Here is a 17,308-nt window from a genome sequence, read left to right as displayed (position 1 = left end):
TGCTGAATTCCTTTAGATTTACACAAGTATTGGTACTTTGGGAAAGATTTTTTCTATATAATTTGAACAAGAAATAATTTAGTTTTTTGCACTATCATAGTGAAACTAACAAGGACTTTACAAAAGAATCTTGGAAGACATACCCACCTGAGACCTTTACCCTCACACCTTTTGCAAGGGGCTTCACAAAGGCCTTGTGCTTTGTCTGCTCGTGGATATTACCTGGCTCTTGTGGAAGCTGATGGCCTCCTGGGTCTCACATGCCCCATAAGGTTTTTCAGAATTGGAACAGGATGTGTTTTGCCATTTTCCAATACAGCCGCATCTCTCTGGAAAGAGGCCCACCCCGAGGTCTCTACCATTTCATGAAGAGTGGTCAGTGTCTATGCATGTGTGGCTTAATGAATTAGCCACATGTGATGTTATTGTTACAGCTGAAGGCCAGAGCCCATCCACCCAGGCTGTACCCACGTGAGAGCCACGACTCGGTGTACTTCCCATCTTCATGGTGGCTGGGGTGTTGCTTCCATGAAGCAGGGGTTGTTTTATAGAGTCAAAAATACACATGATAATAAACCAAGTTTATTATTAAAATTGAAGAACATGAGTTTGTTGGAAAAGTAAAATTCTTTTTATCCACATTTCAAGCAGTTTTTATGCCTGAATAGCCAAGTGTCAAGTTCTCGTCTACACTTGTCTTTATCCAGAGGCCCCAGGCTCGGGGTTCTGCAGGGTCAGACAGATCCCATAGATTGTACAGTGACCTAGAGGGGTCCATAGGGAGTGGTGCAGCCTGGGCCCAACTGGGAGGGTCTGTCTCTTCCAGTGGCGTCCAGTTGCCAACTGCCCAGGGAAAACCACACAAATGGCTCACAGGCCAGATGTGGATTCAAACCCAGGGTGTACACTGTGGTGGGCAGATGAGACCAAGTGGAAAATTCACTTCTTCCCCTGGAAGGTGGCTGGAGAGAGGGAGGTGGGAGGGCCTATCCTAAGTACTGGGGATGGGGGGGAACATTATCAACTCAGGTGTCTCTATTAACCCTGGCAGTGATAGGGGAGGGCAAAGGGTAGGCACTGGGGCAAAGATTCAGTCCCAACCTCCTCTTCCCATGAGCGTGAATCAGGGTTCCAGCAGGAAACAGAAACCTACTTAGATGAACCACTGGAAAAGACCTGGTTGGAGGGACTACTCACAGGGGAGTAGGTGGAGTGAGCGTAGATGTGACTGCAGTGCTGGCGCCGGCAGGAGCCGGGGAGAATGACCCGACTTCTCTCCTCTTCTGCCTTCCAGCCTCATGCTGATGCCTCTGATCAGCTAAACCCCACCAGGAGTCCAGCCCACAGGGAGCCCAGGTGATGCAGTCCACAGGGCTCTCAGCCTGCCGGGGCAGAGAGGGGTAGAGAATGCACCAGGGTGGGACCGAGGCGAACAGAGCACGGCCAGCACGGTGGAGGGTCCTGCCTCTGGGGCCAGTTGGTGGCAGCTGCCCGGACCACACTGTTGATGTCCAAGGGCCAAGACCAGGATGTCTGGGACAATACCGGCGGCTGCATCTGGCATTCTCACAGATTGGATTTTCCCGTCTGGCAAGCTTCCGGGAGAAGGTGGTTCTAGACCCTAACCTGAGAGCCTCTTGGGTGGGCAGAGTCTGGACTTAGCTCCTGAGGGCCCTGGTCCTGGCCGTACAGTCTCCACCGTCTCACCTCTGAGCCTGGAAAGGATTTGCTGAGTTGCTGGGGGCTGCGATGACTGTACATAGTTTGTATCCATTTGCTGAGCATTTAAAACAAAATTACTCCTTCCTGGCTACTGCGAGGAGCGTGACTGATGCCGTGTTACTCTTCCAGAATGTGTGGCCCACACGCTGGTGAGGGCGTCCTCCAGCCAGAGTCCAGGGAAGGGACACAAAGGAAGTGTCTTGGCCGGAGGTCAGGCCCTCTGGGAAGAGTGGGGAAGACATCCTGCTGTCCACAAGACCATGTGACCTTGGACAACACCAAGTTTAAAGCCTGACTCAGGTCCTCATACTGTGCAAAGTGAATATGACACATGTCCTGTCTCCCCAGCATCCTGGGATCCACAGTTCTTTCCCAGGTAGTGGTCACCTTCTACTGTTCCACAGGTCTCTCTAGACACACCTACTAGTGAGGAAAACCCCTTTCATTAATGTCTTATTGACTCATTACCATTCAGTAACTTGATGTTCAGATGAAGGTGGGGAGGGGTATGTTAGCCTTGTCAAGAGTGAGCCCGCCAGACAGAGAATAATAACCCAGCTCTGCTCTGACCTGCTGTGTGACATCAGCAAAGTGACTTAACCCTTCTGTGCCTTAACGCTCTCATCTGAACAAACGGGGGCAACGTTAGTAACTGCCTCATCAATCTGTAGAAAGGAGTAAATTTAATGATGGGTATAAATTCCTAGGACAGCACCTGACCCAGTTCTCATCTGCAAAATGGGACTAATCATAATGCCTTCTGCATCGGGCAGTTGTCAGAATTAAATTAGTGAATATATACACATAAAATATCCGGCATGTGGGAGGCATTCGGTAAATGGGAGGTCTTGTCTCTGTATATAGACGTAGCCTCTAATCTAAACACTTTTGTTTTACAAGTCCATTTGTGAACCCACAATTCGGCTCGCATTCCATAACTCCTCCTGGGCTGACTTCTTCAGCTCTTCCTCCCGGGCAGGCTGGCGGCCATTTTCATCTCTTCCTTGCAGTGTTATATCTCTTGAGATGATCCAATCGTTTGAACACAAAACCAAAAGCAAAATAAGCCGCCACACGCAGCAGGGGATCCTAGGAAACCACAGGAGGGCGATTTTCACAAGCCGAGGAGGGCGAGTCCTTTGGTGTTTCTTTGCCTTGCCCAGGAGCTTAGAAGGAGCTTCCCAGGGCTGGCCGTCCAGCCATAGTGAACTCAGGGGCCTTGGGAATGAATAAAACTCTTCATTTCTGCCCTCCCCCCACCCCAGCACCAAGACCACGCCTGTTGATCAAGGGGAGGCTCCGCCCCTCTCCCGGGGACAAAGGGACCAGACTGGGGAGCAGCTTTTCCTAAATTCATGCGTTTCATAGTCCGCCTTATAAAGTGTAAGGAACATTTCTTTAAATGCTGTGGCTAAATATAGCAGGGGCTGGGTCAGCTAGAACATTTTTAGAAAGCACATTACAAATCAGGAATGTTTTAGAGAAATAAATAAACTTTCCCACATTTTTGGACTTCGTGTCGGCTCTGCAGGCTCCATCTTGAGAGCATGATGCGAGGTGGGGGGGACGAATAATCCACGTTGGGCTCTTGCGGGTGCCCGGAGCACCCTGCAAGTGGCTGCTCCTTCCCTTCCTTGGGCATGGGGCTCTAGGACAGGGGTGGGGTGGGCATGGGAGAAACTGTTGGGCTAGGGACAGCTCAGTGTCTGAATAAGGGCCACTCAGTGACATAAGGAAGATGGGATTAAGGAGAAATACATCTCTTTCCAGTGCGTTTCATTTCTTGTCTCTGCTGTCTGTTCCAGGGGTTCACTGGCCTTCCACATGGGGCAAGAACAAACCCAGGGGGCCGTGTGCCCACTCCTCTGTTGCAGGATGACCTCTCGGTGCTTGTGTCCTGTTCCCAAGGGCTCCTATTCTGTTGGCCTCTGGTGGGACCAGATGGCGTGTTTCTAAAAGCTCCTCAGGGGAGTCTGCTCTGAAGCCAGGGTTGCGTGCCACCGTAGCGCGGTACCAACGCCGTCAGGCGGGTCTCTGGGGGTGAAGGAATCGTGCAAAGCAGGTTGTTCATCTCTTACTCTTTATTCTTATTTATCCACATTTGTACTCAATTTCCACTTGGTCAAAATAGACTCTCAGCTTCTCTCCATGAACCAAAGCATCCTTTTTCCATTTCTTCGGGGAAAGTTGCCTCCACTAAAACACTCGTAGAAGTTATATGTGTTCACGCAAGAAGTGTGGAATATTTAGAAGAGTACTAAAAAGAGAACCACTGTGTGATCCCATGACCACCTGTAATAACCCCACCACCAGAGATTATGGTTGCTATTTCCCCCCTAGACTATATATATATCTGTATTGACCATAGATATACCATTGCTATTAGATCTGTATGTATATATACAAATTGTTCTTTACTCATCACTGCTGCCACCATCACCATCATCATCACCACCACCATCACCATAGAGCTTTTTTGCACACGCAGAGTGCCAGGGAGGTGCTGTAAGGCCTCTTACGGCACAATCCTTTAATTGCTGACAGCCTGGCCACACAAAGATGAGCTGAAAATAGATCTGTTTGTTTATTTATTAACACCTTTTATTTTGAAGTAATTATAGATTCATGGGAAGGTGCAAAGAAATGCACAGGGAGGTGAAAAAGACTTGTTCTGTGCAAAAATTTTTATAGCCCTTTTCTCATTTAAATTTAAGCACCTATGGCATCACCATGATCTCCATTTACACAGACACAGACACGTACACACACACACACACACACACTCTCTCTCTCTCTCTCTCTCTCTCTCTCTCTCTCAGAGAGACAGGTGTCTTGTCCTAAGGCATCTGGCAAGTCAGGCTCAGAGTTAATCTGGAGCCCATGGCCAGCACTAAGGTTCTTTCTGACCCCTTGCCATGAGGTCGGGACCAAGGATGGGGACAGAGACTCCCACCACATGACCACTGGTCCACAGACCCAATCCGCACCCTTGCTGTCCCCTCCCTCCCCATCACGGGGGAGCCACACCAGCACCTAAGATCCATTCTTTTATTGGCTTTCATGCTTCCAGCAGTTACGGGTAGAGCTGTGAGTGAGAACTCGACTTTTGCTGTCTGTTTGGACGAGTGGATCTCTACCTGCACTAAGCACCGGAATCCCCAGGGGGTCTTTTAAAAAATGCTGACGGCCGGGTCACAGCCCCAGATGGTATTTTAGGATGACCTCCCCCACCCCCCGCAATAATCCTAGAGTGCAGCTGGCGTTGGGAAGCAGTGGTTTTGGTATCAGTAAGGGAAGGCTTAAGGTCAAGTGCCTGGATTATTCAGAAAAACCTCTGGGCAAGAAGAAACAGAGAAGTGGGTTTTGGGTTGAATGAGGCAGCCCAGCTGCTGACATTCATCAGGGATCACGGCCTCCCCGCCTCCTTGCACACCGTCTGGGGAGAAGGTACTGAGCGCATCACCTCTTTGAATCATTCCAGCAACCCTGTGAGGCTGCCTCGAGTCTCCCAACTTGATGGAGGAGGAATCAAGGCTGGGTGAGGGCATAACACACAGGCAGGGAGAACCCGAGTCAAACATTCAGGCCATTTGTTCCTAAAGCTTCGGCTCTCTTTCACAACATCTTCGCTGCACAAGCTAGTGTTTCACAAATATCCACCCACGTTCAGCTTGGGGTAAAGGAAGCACATGCGTTTAAGGATATGCACAAACGAGTAAAAGAGTTTGTTTTCCCATGCTCAGGAACTTGTTCCAAGTGCCTCTGTCATCAGAATAGCTTGTCATTCTCCATCCATCAAATAGTCATTAAGTGCCAAGCCTGCGACACACCTTAGCCATATACAAATGGACCAGACCCCGGTCCTGTCCTCGAGGGGCTTATATTCAGGTGGGGAAAACTAGCAAAGCAAATTGACAGGCACCAGCGGATGCACTGTTGACATTTATGGTTACTCAAAATCTTTTAAACGCTGAGGGATTCCCATTCTTTCAAGCCAGTCTTTCAAATACAAGAAGAAAGGAGAGAACCCCCCGCTCGTCTCTGTGTGCTAGGATGGGGCCCACCACCAGACATACAGGTGTGACCTTGGGGGCCAGGTGGGCAGGGAGGAGGGCATAGTGTACCTGCTTTGATGCTGCAGACCACGAGAGTGGTCCTGGGACCTGGAGCCGTGAGAGCCGCCCAGGATTTGAAGTCGTTGGATCCTACTGGAGGTGGTCGCTTCCGTGGTGGCCAGCCCTGCAGTACTGGCAGGGATTCACTCCTGGGAGCTCAGCTTGGAATCCACTTTGCAAAGATCCTGTGAGCTACTTGCAAATTCTTTCTGTGTAACTGAACGAGAGTTTGCAGTAAAAACTTAAGCTACCCAAAAAGTGATAAGACCTATGAGGGGCTAATCATCATTTTAGTATTTGCTGAGTACTCGGTCTCTGCTGGGGACTAGTCTAAGGATAATACTTGGCATGTATTATTATTACTCACTCACTTTTCCCCAGCCCCTGTGAGTTAGGGACGGTAGTTTTCCCTCCTTAACAGGTGAGGCAGCAGGTTTAGAGAGCTTAGTCACTTCCCAAGGTCTCGTAACCCACACATGGCAGAGCAGGGTTTGGATTCAGGCTCTCTGGCACTGAAGCAGCTGTCAAGCTCTGTCCTGAGGCCTTTATGTGCACAATCTCTTTCATTTTGAAATGAACCTGGGAGCTGGGGATTGCTGTGCCCAGTTCACCAGCGGCATTTTACTAGTGCGCTCCCCAGGTTGCAAAGTGAGTCCTGGGCAAAGTATCAGACCCAAGCACACCTGTCTTTAAAGCTCGTAGCTGCTCTTCAGTATCACCTGACCGGGTGTGAAAGTAGTGGGCCTACAGGGCAAACACCCCCACACCTCTTAAAGTGAAGGACACAGGCAGGGAACACACCGCCTATCAAACAGCATCCTATACGGGGTTCTCAGTCAGGTCTGCACATCAGAACCATCCAGGGAGCTTAACAAAATGTGCTTCCCAGACTCCACTCCCAGAGGTGCTAGGGCATTGGGCTTGGGTGGGTTGCTTGACCACCTGGTGATTCTAATGTGGAATAACCATTGACCTCATCTGGTCCAGCATTGGTCTGGTAGGCTGGTTCTCAACTGGGGGCAATCTTACCCCCTGGGGCATCTGGCAATGTCTGGAGACAGTCTGGGTTGTCATAACCAGGGGAGGGGTGCTAATGGCATCTAGCGTGCTGAGGGATGCTGTTGGACAGCCTACAAAGCACAGAACTGCCCCTCACAATGGAGAATTATCCGACTCTATAGCCCTGAGGTTTGAGACACCCCGTATATTCCCTTTGCGAGATCTCCACACCCAAAGAACAGAGCTAGTGGCGTAGACACATTTCCATCTTCTTCCCATCTCTCTGGGATTTTCAAGCTAAAGGGCCATAGAATGTTTCTTGATCAGGGATGTATATTTGGATCTTCTAGACCAGTGAGCCAAAAAAGAATAACTTAACAATTTTAGTAGCCACCTTAAAAAAGAAAAAGGCAACAGGTAAAGTTCATTTTAGGGAATCTATTTTATTTAACCCCACCTATCCAAGACTTTATCATTTCAGTGTGAACTTAATATAAAAAATTATCGACATGCTTTACATCTTTTGGGCACCAAGTCTTGGAAATCCGGTGTGTATCCTGCGCTAACGGCACATCTTAATTGAGATGAGCCGCATTTCTTGAACTCAAGAGTGATGCGTACGTATGTAGCCGCAGCCCCGCTGGACGGCACAGCTTCAGATTCTCTTTGGTTGCCCTTTCACGCACTTTTATAGAATTCTGCAGCTCTATAGATTCCTTATCCCAACTGCAGTTAGGTCATTATTTACCCAATGATGAGTTCCGCATCTGTCCCTCCCCACGATGCGATGTGCTCCGTGAGGGCAAAGGTTACGTCATTTTCTGTTCTGCCCCTTTCTTCCTATCTGTCCAGCCTAGTGCCTGCCACTTAGCAGGCGTCCAGAAAAATGTCTGTTAACGGGACTGCACTTTTTCCACGCCTGACTCTCCTGCCAGAGCGGGCATCCCTCAGCTTGCTGTAACCCAGTGCTTGGTGCATAGCACACAGTGTATTTTTTTTTTTATTTTTTTTATTTTATTTTTTTTTTTAATTTTATTTATTTATTTTTTTTGCGTTACACGGGCCTCTCACTGTTGTGGCCTCTCCCGTTGCGGAGCACAGGCTCCGGACGCGCAGGCTCAGCGGCCATGGCTCACGGGCCCAGCCGCTCCGCGGCACGTGGGATCCTCCCAGACCGGGGCACGAACCCGCGTCCCCTGCATCGGCAGGCAGACCCCCAACCACTGCGCCACCAGGGAGGCCCCACACAGTGTATTTGTAGGACAATCATGTGAAGGCACTTGTCCGGCTCCTGGTGCTTCTTTCCATACAGACTGTTCACTCCTCCTCTACTCGCTCAGCCCAGGACGGGCGGCTTATCGGACGGGTAAACGTGCGTAGAGCTAGGCAGGCACCCGGGGCCCCAGCCTGGCTTTTTTCCCTGGGAGTGAGCTGCCCTCTATTTTGCTCTCAAGGGTCTGCCCACTCCCCACCCCAATTATGGGGTGGAGGCTTCTTGAGTCCAGAGGGGCCACTGACTAGCGGGCAAGTCTGTTGCTCACCACGGATACAATCCACAGTCTCCAGCTGAGCTTTCAAAATAAATGTTTTTGACTTCTCTCGGCCCAATCCTTTCATTTCCCAAAGGGTTCAGAATTCAGGCAATCTCCTGGTTTTCCTGGCGAGGACCCCACCGAGGAGCAGGGAGGGGAAGTGAATTCCCCAGGGCACAGAGTTACATAGTGGAGGGTCCCGTGGGGACGCCCGGCTCCCAGTCTGGAGGGCAGGGGGGCTTAGGCTGCAGCTCATGAGAAAAATGCCTGTCTCGACTCTGGACGCGCCTCTGTAGGCAAAGACCTCCCCGAAGAATCAAAGAGGAGGGCGGTCTTTACAGCACTGTGCACCAGACCCAGGGGTTCCATATTTAATCTCCGCGACTTCCCAGAGGGGCAGGGAGAACGTTCAAGCTGCAGGCGTGACCTCTGGATTTATGGGTTGGCGAGTGAGTCGTATCCCAGTCCCCTCTGGCGAGAGGATGCTCCTTGGAAGCTGGAGTTGTGTGGGTGGGGGCGGGGAGGGCTAGGATCAAGGAGGCGGAGTGGCAGCTGGGGACTGTGAGAAACAGGAAGAGCCCTTCGAGCTCCATTAAGAGCAAGCGGTTGTCTTTCCCAGCAACAGAAATTCTCCACGGGCCCCATAATTCATACCGTAGAGCCGAGCCTGAAATCAGCTCCAAGAAGCTGCACTCGGTACGACCACACGATTAGGACGTGCGTGTGTGTAGTTGCGTGTGCGTGGTTGCGTGTGCGTGGGGGCGCGTGGCCAAGTTGGAAGGCAGAAAGAGACTTTGGGGGGATCAAGAATCTCCATCACTGACTCTCCCTCTGTCCCCAGATTGCGGGGATCCCCGCCAGCATCCAGCACAGCTTCATGAGGATCATAAGGGTCCCTTCGGTGTCTCCGAGTGCTTCCCAGGACTTTGTTTTCATTAGCAAAGCAATATGTAATAATAGTTGTTAAAATAATTGTATTTCTGTTTTTACATCTGTAAAGATTAAGTTAAACAGTGTGAAGCCCATTAAAGTATTTCATGACACGCTGCCGTGAACTGGCCTTCATTCCCTCTGCTACTATTATTCCAGAGTAAACTTCAGAGATCGGGCGGCTGCCACGGAGGGTTATTTATAGCGGCTCATTCATCAATAAAAAACTTCAAAAGGAATCTGTTACTCTTCTATTGGGAAGCCAAAGAAAACTCACATAAAGACAGCCCTGTTAAGAAACAAAGCGGAGCGACCGCAGGACATTTAGTTAAGTAAAATCCTGATTTCTAACAAATACCATGTCGCAAAAAGAGATTGCTGGCAACGTGAATCCATTTAAGCAACTGGGTTCCCATTGGATAGTTAAAATAAGCTGTTAAACAGTTGTATTTACGTTGGCTTCAAAGGCCCTGAGTCTCCTCTTTGGGTTTTAAAAGCGTAAGAGGTCTGTGATCCTGACATAGCGAAGCAAGCCTTTTTTTTCATCTTAAGAAAGCGCAGGGGACGGACACATCCCTGCGCCTATGGGTTATGGTTTGATCTACGGTTTTCTTGGCTCTTGGTGTGAAACTGGACTGGGGATTGGAATAGAGTCTCCCATGGTGGGAAGACCATTTATTGAGCACTTACTGTGTTCCTGGTACCATCCCATCGAAGCAGGTGTTACTGGCTCCATTTTGCAGATGGGAAAACCACGGTTGAGGGAGGTTGAGCCCATTACCCAGCATGCTGGGCCATCTGTAGGATGCCGTCTTTGGTGGCATCTTAGAATTGTAGCGATTGGTTCAGTACTGGATCTTGAAGTGTGATGAGATGCAGCCGTGTGCACGTTCACGAGCGAAACGACCATGAAGGCCAACCCCAAAATGTCAGTGGAGACACGCAGACAACCGGAGCCCCAGCATTTCGTTGTGTTTCTGTGCCTTGACACCAGACAAGTTCTGGGAGGCATGATGCTGGGTTGTAGAAAGGAAACTGCCTTTGAAGGACTCTGTTATGGAGACATCTTGTCCTTCTGGAGCTGGAGGCTGGAGGGTGGGTGACGACACAGTCCAGAGCCTCCATAATTGTCGGGCAGCTAGCAAGTGCTGGGAACTCTGCCAAGCGAGAGCAGCAGAGGCCTCTGTCATTTATTTTTTCCAGCCTCGTGATGTAAATACCAACAACAGACCCATTTTACAGATGAGGGGATTGAGGCTCAGTAAACGAATTTGCTCACGGTTACCCAGCTGGGAGGACACAGAGCAGGGCTTGGCCTCCGTGCTGGAGGTCAGGGTGGCTGCGGCCTCTCCTTGGCTAACATGAGTGGGAGGCTTTGGATTCAGACAGGCCCGTGGTGACTGGTCATGCAGCTTGTCCACTGCTCAGATCTGGCCGAGGGGCCGAGCTAAGGCTGAACATCCAGCCCATGCATCTTGGAGGAGAGGCTCCTTCTGGGGTCCAGATGGCCCGGGAACCAGGCCTATCTGGACTGGAAATCTGGCTTTGCTCCCTGTTAGCAAGTTATTCAGCCTCTTGGAGCCTCAGATTTCTCATCCCTCAAATGGGGTAATGACATCAGGGCGGTGGTGAGGATGGAGCAGGGTGAGGTCATTTATCTGCAGGGACCGGCAAAGCGTAACAACCACAACAGTGGGCATTGACTGCACGCGTCCCCTGGGCCAAACCAACGCCGACAGCCTTCGTGTAGAAACTCATGCAGTTCCTCCAACCACAGGCTCAGATGGGAGCTATGAGCATCCTCGTTTTATAGACGAGCCAGCTGGGCCACAGAGGGGTTCGGTAGCTAACTCACCATTGCACGGCTCTACGTGGGATGCAGGCCGGCCCTGAGTCCGTTCTCTCACCGCTCTTCCCATCCATCTCTTTAGCAGGTCCTCCGTGAATATGATGGATTAGGCGCCACCCCGTAGATAGCACTGACATGCATGCCGAGGACTGGTGCTTATTCTAGGAATGTGGGGGCCACCGATGCATTTTTGCACCCCTCTCAGGACTCCATCCACAAGGATTCTCATCGTTAGCTGTGCTCTAGAATGTTTTCTGGTTGTGCAACATGTGATCTGAGATGCGACCTGTGTGTGGCCTGGGAATCGGGAAGCTTGGTGCCCACCTCCCTGCATTGCTGCTGTGTATCCCGACACGTGACCCCAGGGGGCCCTGTGCCCTCAGCACTCAAGGTTCCTCACCTGTAACAAAAAGGAGGTGCCTCCAGGGCTGGCTGAGGGCTGCTCCATTGTCACCCGCTTGGGGTGTCCACATTTGAGCACAGAGGGGCCCCTGAGTACATGCCTGACCACAGGCCTCCCTCTGGAGGGACTTAAAGAACACGTGCTTGGTTTCTGTCCAGAGCCTGAGGGAGGAGCCCCATCTCGGACACAGAGCTGTGACTACATTACTTTCTTTTGCTGAGCACCCTTTGGGTTCCCCATAGATGTCTACAGGGGGGGCGGATTTGGAGGGAGTCTCTAATTGGGGGTGGGGACCTGAACAGAATGCAAATGCTGCCTTTTGCAATTCCCCTTAATTTCCTTTAAGGCAGTTATCAAGAAGAACGGCGGCTACAAAGACCAGAACCCCTTTATGGCACCGTGAGCCGGAGCTTCAGCTCACAGCTTTCCGGTGTGTGGAGGGGAGGCTTGTCCTCGTTGGATGGAGGAGAAGCTAACAGCCACCCTGGCGTGGCGTCCCCAACTTGTTCAGCAGATCCTTTCCCAAGATCCGCTGTTAGCATTGGATGAATTCAGCTGCATTTTGGATTTGCCAACCATCTCACACTGTTTTTAAAATGCTTGGGGTTTGATAAAACTGAAAAAGATATTTGCCAAGCTCCATTCCCCTTCATTTTTTAAACCCATGTGGATTTTAAGGGGAATTTAATCCATATGTTTCTGATTCATTTGCTCTTAACTCATCAAAACCTTGTTTCAAAAAAGCTATTTGATGTCCAAGGAGCTTTTGGAGTTGGGTTTTAAATCTTTTAAAGTCCTCCCTTCCTGGCTTTGAAATGAGATGTTGCCGTTTGCCAAGCATAAATGAGCTCCCTAGCTGAAAAAAGGTTCATGTTTGGTTCACAATTAGAGAACTGTGAATTCTCAGTGGGCTGTGAAATGGGCAAAACCTGCTTCCTTTGAAGACCGGTCAGGACCCCCTCCCCTAAAGCCAGGACCAGGGTCCCACCGCCTCTGTGTCCAGGAGTCATGCCATGGGCTGGGTGAGGGATGAGAATGGTGGATCCTTTTGCTTTAGCACCTTGATTCTATCCGCCCAGAGAACGGCAGCCTGGAAGATGTTCTGAGGACTGGGCTCCACACAGTTTAGGAGAATATAACTTAGGAGGGACTTACATGTTTATAAAGCCTGATTTACTTTAAACTTTTTATAATGGAACCTTTAAAACATATACAAGAATAGAGAATGTCCTCATGTACTACTCACCAAGCTTCAGCTCTCATCAGCTCAGTATCAACCTTGACTTTGAGATGAATCCTGGATTTTCTATCATTTCATTCTTCTATAGTTCTGTCCGTATCTCTAGAACATAAGGAAAGACTCTTTAAAAGTCCACAATACCCTGATCACAAATTGGCAATACATTCCTAAATGTCATAAAAATCCTGATTAATTTCCCCCTATTTTCTCATAAGTTATAAAAATTGGGTTCTTTGAATCAGGATCTAAACGAAGCCATACGTTGCATTTGGTGGCTTTTAGTCCTTTGGTTTCTCGCTTCTTTTTTTCTGTGGGCGATTTATTTGTGGAAGAAATAGGTCATTTATCATGTGGCATTTCCCACATTTTGGATTTTTCTGATTACATTCTTGTATTTAACAAGTTTATCTTCCCCTAAAAGTGCAATTGCTTAAGGTTTATGTTTTTGAAAAACTTCAGAGTCAATTCTAGTAGAATATTTTACATTTTGATAGGCTTAATATTTCCTTTTTTGTACCCTGAAATATCCCTTTGGCCCTATATTTAACTCCATTCTCTGAGTATTACTCCCCCCCACCTCTCTCTCTCTCTCTCTCTCTCTCTCTCTCACACACACACACACACACACACACACACACGTACATTTTTGTTTTACTTATTTGGTGCCACAGTTACAAGACATCAAATGCTGCAGGGGCAGGACCCTGTTCCATTATGTACTAAGACCCGGAAGGAATAAGGGTGCAGGAGAAAGCAGAGATATCCTGAAAATGAACACACAACCATAATAAACATGCTTTTCCAAATTTGATTTTGAGTGTTAACATGTCATGAGTCACCCAGTGAGAAAGGTTTCCCCCTTTCCATTCTCCTCCGCGCCATTTGATGGCATCAAGGAGAGTCTCAGTCGGTGGGGCTGTGGTCTTTCTTCCCTCTAACACCTGCCAATCTTCTCATGTGAGGTAGGCAGATCAAGGCCTGGGGTGGAGCCGTGGCCAGGTAACAATATCTAGCTAGGGCTGAACAGCATTGCTTTGCTTTTCTTGTACCTGCTTTTGTTTACAATCTACATATCAAGAGATATGGATTGTCCATCGTCAGCCATACTTCAAAGTTTACTTTTAAAGTGAAAAGCGAGAGTCGACTTAAAGGAAAACATTAATGAAATCGTGCAACAGTGGTCTGTGCTTTGGTAAGCCTCACACTCCCGGTGCTGGCTGATGTTTGGCAAAAGTGCAGGAGAAGAGGGAGATCTGGGGGAGGCAGCGAGAAATTCTGGGTCCTTTTCCTCCTCTTCTTCGTAATCTAACCAGTAAATGCAGGCAGTCACTTAACCTCCCTGCAGGCTGTCTCCCCCGTGGAGTGGGACGTAATCCCTGCCCCGAACCCTGGCCTCACCTCCCAGGGTTCCGGCGGAGGAACAAAGAGACGAGAAAAGTGATGCCTTGTAAACAATAATTATTACGCATAATTTATTCGTCTATTTCGCACCCCTCCAGACACCAGTTCTCCTCTCTTCTCCTCTCCCCCTTCTTCAATAGTCTTTACCCTCTTTTTTTTTTTTTTTTTTTTTGCGGTACGCGGGCCTCTCACTGTTGTGGCCTCTTCCGTTGCGGAGCACAGGCTCCGGACGCACAAGCTCAGCGGCCATGGCTCACGGGCCTAGCCGCTCCGCGGCATGTGGGATTTTCCCGGACCGGGACACGAACCCGCGTCTCCTGCATTGGCAGGCGGACTCCCAACCACTGCGCCACCAGGGAAGTCCTACCCTTTCTTCTTGACGCCCCCATTCACTCACCGTCCTTCTGGAACTATAACAGGAGGAAAAGCAGGTGGTTGGGTAGAGACTAAAAAAAAACCCACAAATCCTTGCCTGAAGGACCAGAAATAATTGGGGCTGGCGGCCCAGGATTCCTCCAGTAGTTACGTCTGCATCAGACTCCACCCCTGGGCCACAGTGATTGGGCCCAGCTTCGGACATGTGACTCCTGTTGGGCCAATCAGAGTCTACCACAGGGTTTTTCCTCACTGGAGCGGGGAAGTGCGTGCTCTTTCTCTGAGAAAGATGGGAGCCTGGAGGTCCCTGCAGATGTGGTTTCCACCTTTGGTGGGTGGACAGAGCTGACGCGAAAGTCACCCATTGAGAAGGTTTCCCCCTTTTCAGTTCTCTCCCACACCATCCGACTATATCAAGGAGGAGAAAGTCAGTTTGGTGGTTTCTTTTTTCTTGGAATAAAAAAGAGAAAATGTCGGGGGTGGGAGGGGAGAACAGCCTTTGAGTCTCTGAGGCTCACTCTGCCCCAGATATTTGATTAGAGGAACCGAAAAATTCTTAAGCCAATTTCCTTAAGCCAGAGTGTGTTGTGTTTTTGTCACCTTCAACCAAGAGTCTTAATGAAACACATCTGTTAAAATTACATTTAAAAGCACACATTGGACAAACAGGATGTCTGCAAACAGATTAGGGACTGGTCTAATCGCTTTGCGATGGCCAACCTGAATTGCTTCAGAGGGAGAAGTTCTAGTCCTAGACCAGGTATCTGAATCCAAGCGTCCTCAGCGTCACTGTTGCTGACAGCTGGCTTCCTGTGATAGACTTCCAGCTAGCACCTTTCATTTTGATAACCTTACCGAGTATTTTCATATTTACCCCTTTTTCTCAGCACGTCCCTTTGATATGGTCCAGAAGCATGGATTGATTGATGATTGATTAATTTGACCAAGCAATGTTTGCTGGGCACCTACAATGAGCTAGGCACCCCGGTGGAATGGCAAAGATGTAAGATGGAGTTTCTGTAGCCAAGCAGGTGATACTCAAGAAGCATCCATTTGATAAAGAAATGGAGGCACTGAGCAAGGTTAAGTGACCTACTCCAGGAGTCTTAGGTCTTTCGGATGGAAACGGGACCTTTTAACTTCCCAGCCCGGGCCCCTGCACCGCAGCCTGCTGCCTGTTTCACAGTGTTTGAAAGAGGCTCACTCTCTTTCCACCACTCAGCTGTGCCAGCGGTGTCTCTGGGCCCCTGTGCTCCCGACTGGGGAGTGAAGGCTTGCATACAGAGGCCTCAGACTTGCAGCCGATGGCTGGGGGCATGAGAGCTTGGCCGTTTTCTTTGGTTCAAAGAAACATATTTTAAAACACACTGTATCTCACAGATCTTATCCTTGATAGCAATATCAGCAGCCTAGTGTCTATGGCCTTACACCTGGCCCATGTCAGTGACTCTTATTATCTTCCTGGCCCTTGTAGACTTTTGAGTTTGCATCACAAAGTGGTCTCTTAGGTAGTTTCCAGTCTTGATTTTTTTTTTTTCAGTCTTGATATTTTTATGACTATATCTTACTCTTAAAATATATATATATATATATACACAATATCCATAACATTTTAGACATGTGGACACTCTTTTGATCACCTCTCAGGTTATGATTTGGAATATTTCCGTCACCCAGTAAGTTCCCTTGTGCCCTTTCCTAGTCAATACCCCCCACCCTAGAGATAACTGCCCTTTTGACTTCCATCACCATCAGTTAGTTTTATCTGTTCTTGACTGTTGTATAAATTGATTCAAACAGCATGTGCTCTTGTGTCTGCCTTCCTTCCCTCGGTGCTATGATGGAGACTCATCCACGTGGTTGTTTGTGGCAGTGGTTGGTCCGTTTTCACTGCTGTGTAATATTCCCCTAGATGAAGAAACCACGACCTCTTCGTTCTACTGCTTGGGTGGGGCTTGGGTTGTCTGAAGTCCTTGAGTGTTGGGAGTAACCGTGAGGGCTCTTGCGCATATGCCTCCTTGTAGAACACAATCCTAGATTCCACTGGGGATATACTCAGGGAAAGAAACTGCCTGGTCATGGGCTGTGTGCCCTCTGAGCTCTGTCCTGCCGGACAGTGTCCCAGCGAGACAGAACTCTTGTTCCTCTACTTCTTACTCTTTGCAGAGGGGCTGCATTTACACACGTCTTCCTCTCCCAATATGTGGTGAGCACCTGGGACGCAGTAGGTGTTCAGCTAATGCGGTTCCTTTTTGGAGAATGGACACTGATCAAATCCCCCTTCCCATCATACCACCATCACGGTCGCCGCCAGCACCCTGTTCACCGTCACGAGTGACATTCGAGCACTGTCCTCTATGGACCTGATCTCTAATCTCCACGAAGCCCTGAAAGACTGGTATCATCTTGCCCGCTTCGCAGATGATGAAGCTGGGGCCCAGCAGAGCTAATCACTCTGCCCGAAGGGTCCCCAGTGGAGCTGGGATGCACGTCTGCCCGAGGCCCATGTGCCGCCACTATGCTGTCTCCTGCGAATGTCTCCTCCGCCTCTGGCACCCCCACAACCCACTTCCCAGGCGGCTCCCAGTGCTTGTCTGTCCCTGTGGAACAGTTTGCAGGGACCAGTGCATTTCTAGACAGTTTGGTTCCCCTGGGAGGTCTCTAGGGTCTACGGTCTGTTTATAAATGGCCCCTGGGCCTTTTCCTTTACTGGCCATTATTGACAAATAAATGGCTGACTCA

The sequence above is a fragment of the Hyperoodon ampullatus genome, assembly GCF_949752795.1.
Source record: "Hyperoodon ampullatus genome assembly, chromosome: 18".
NCBI lineage: Eukaryota > Metazoa > Chordata > Mammalia > Artiodactyla > Ziphiidae > Hyperoodon > Hyperoodon ampullatus.
The sequence above is the reverse complement of the archived record's forward strand: the minus strand, read 5'-3'. Positions refer to the sequence as shown.